The sequence below is a fragment of the Montipora foliosa genome, chromosome 6 (assembly GCF_036669935.1).
Source record: "Montipora foliosa isolate CH-2021 chromosome 6, ASM3666993v2, whole genome shotgun sequence".
Classification (NCBI taxonomy): Eukaryota; Metazoa; Cnidaria; class Anthozoa; order Scleractinia; family Acroporidae; genus Montipora; species Montipora foliosa.
The window spans coordinates 51,939,574-51,942,073 of record NC_090874.1 but is presented as its reverse complement, the minus strand read 5'-3'; the positions used below and the strand labels follow the sequence as shown (position 1 = coordinate 51,942,073).

At 44.4% G+C, this 2,500-nt stretch overlaps 1 protein-coding gene across 1 annotated transcript in view; it reads left to right on the top strand.

Moving 5' to 3' along the window:
* LOC138007702 (uncharacterized) overlaps positions 1-1,592 on the top strand; it is a 5,024-nt gene extending 3,432 nt beyond the window's left edge. Inside the window, exon 2 of the mRNA XM_068854756.1 lies at positions 1-1,592. This exon is cut by the window's left edge and continues 1,442 nt beyond it. The gene's annotated coding sequence lies outside the window, so the exon portion shown is untranslated.
* Positions 1,593-2,500: the final 908 nt, after the last annotated feature.

Below are 2,500 nucleotides of genomic sequence, written 5' to 3'. Positions count from 1 at the left end.
TAATATCTCTGAATCCATGAAGGCGAATCGATCCTTTTTACTAAATGCCGCCCTCATGCATCCTTAGTTATCCAGCATTATAGAATAGAGGAAAGAGTTTTCAAAAAACGATGCGCTAATGTTCAAGAGTTAAATAAGAGTTTATTTTCTGGCCTTCAGTTGCTATATTTAAAAAAATCTATTTCGGCATGTTTGGACTGCATGCAAGAGAAAATGAGGGGACAGAGAAGGAGGCTCCCGGTCCAGCCCTTGGAATATGTCATGTCCACGAAAGTTATTTTTAGACGAGCGGAAGTCTTCCGAGACGTCCGCATGAAAGCCAACCTCGGTCCTATGTTTGAAAGAAAATATATATTCATCAGCCTTCCACGCGCGCCATCATTTTCTCTTTTCACTTAGAACCTGAGAGCGAGGCAAGACTGCATGCGGACGTCTCAGAAGACAGACTTCCGATAGAACAAAGACTACCGCTCGTCTAAAAATAACTTTCGTGGACATAACATATCCCGGCCAACGCCTTGAGCCTCCCTCTCTGTCCCATCATTTTCTCTTGCTGCATGTTAAAGAGATGACGCCACTATAAGTTGGAAATTAATTTATTTAAAATTATACTAATTTTATTGGATACTCCATCGATCCCATGCTAGCAGAGGTCTCTTGTCTTTTTGCGTTCGCTGGGCTGACGAGTTGGGGAAAAGAGACCTTTGAAACTCACTTTGATACAACCGTCGTCCACGACCTTGGACGGGACTGTTCAAAACGCATCTCCCATTAAATGTTTGCTGACTGTGACTTGAGCTCACTGTGACTTGAGCTCACTGTGTCTCGCGCATTCCTTTACAGTAAGCGCATGCTCAACATTTTCGTTTCATGGCAAAGGTCTCTTTTCCCGTACTCGTCAGCCCTGTGAACACAAAAGAAAAGAGACCTCTGCAGGAACCCATGACCCGGAGCCTACAACTCTACTGTGTTCGTGCAACGGCGTTTTCACAGACCGATTTATTTTTAGATTGAATTTCCCGCGAATGAGACTCCCACAGGAGCCCGATGACCAATTACAAGAAATTAAGCTGACGTCATGGGGTCATCGAACCGGAACTGCCTTTGTTTTTTTACCTAATTCGCGGGAAGGGCTACTCTAAATATAAACCTACTTGTGAAAACGCCGTTTCACAGACGCTGTATGGAAGTTGCACGCTCCAGATGGGCTCCTGACCCCTGCTAGCAGGGAACTCCCTCAATAGCTTTTCAGAAACTAATTCAGCACAATATAAATATGAGTGAAATAACTATCGGGACGAGCTATGGTCAGTTTGAACTCTTTTCTATTCAATTTATTCCTAGCGCTGCACGGCAAAAGACACTTACAGTACACTTTTTGGTTTCAGTGGTGAGAGCACTAGCCTCCCACCAATGTGGCCCGGGTTCGCCATCCAGACTCGGCGTCACATGTGGTTTGAGTTTGTTCGTTCTCTACTCAGCACCGAGAGGTCCGGTTGCTTGATTTGCGTTATTTGTTAATTTCAGTTTACAGTGTCTTCAATTAGTGCTCCAGTGTTAGAACGACTAGCCACTTAAATAAAGTTCCTTTCCTTTCCTTTTCGGCTCAATCGTTGCCCGTGGATGGGGTAGTGGAGAGATTCGCTATGAATTGATTGCGCCATGATGATAGATAGCCCTTTCATTCCTATGATCGAAATGTTCATTCTCCCAACTACAAGGATTTCTCCAACCGGGGGTCACATTCTCTCATACCCAAGGTACTTACTGGTCATCCACGGTGTTTTTGGTGAAAGTGACGATTTTTCGGATGAACAGAGAGTGCGGGGGGAGGGGGAAACTATCGATCTCAGACGTCCGTGGACAAGGGCGACAAAGGCGTTGATTTCACTCTGCGGTGAAACTTTGTTTTTGTCGCTCTACGGTTTCGAAAGAAAACAACCTGAAGAAAAGTTCTCACCTGCTTCTTATTTCCTCGGACAAGGCTTATCCTGGGTTACCCGTAATAGCTTCGGTCAGTTTTACTCGCCGTCAACACCGTTTCACGTTTTTCTCTTTGGGGAGAGCAACAGAAAATAGCGTCACGAAACCGAAACCGCAGAGCCACAAAAAATGTTATCACGTGATCAGAATCTTTTAACCGCAGACTGAGGCAGCGTTTACACGAACGTGGTTTCATTTGTAACCGAATCGTTTTCGATGCGGTTACACCTTCTGTTTACACGACATCGATCGAAACCGCTGCCAAAAGTGGAGCGTTTGCAAAACGATGCGGTTTCCTTTGTCGTGTAAACAGTGAAACCGCATCGATTTGAATACGGTTAGCCAGGAACCCCCCTGGCTACGCCCCTGAACTAGTACAATATTGTTCTTTGTTGGGTTGTCATGAGAATTTGGTGTTACATCAAGATCATACCTCTCAAGCTGATAATAATCTTCATTCTCAATACGTATATGTCTGACTAAGATTTTATTGAAATTGTGAAGAGAATATACATAC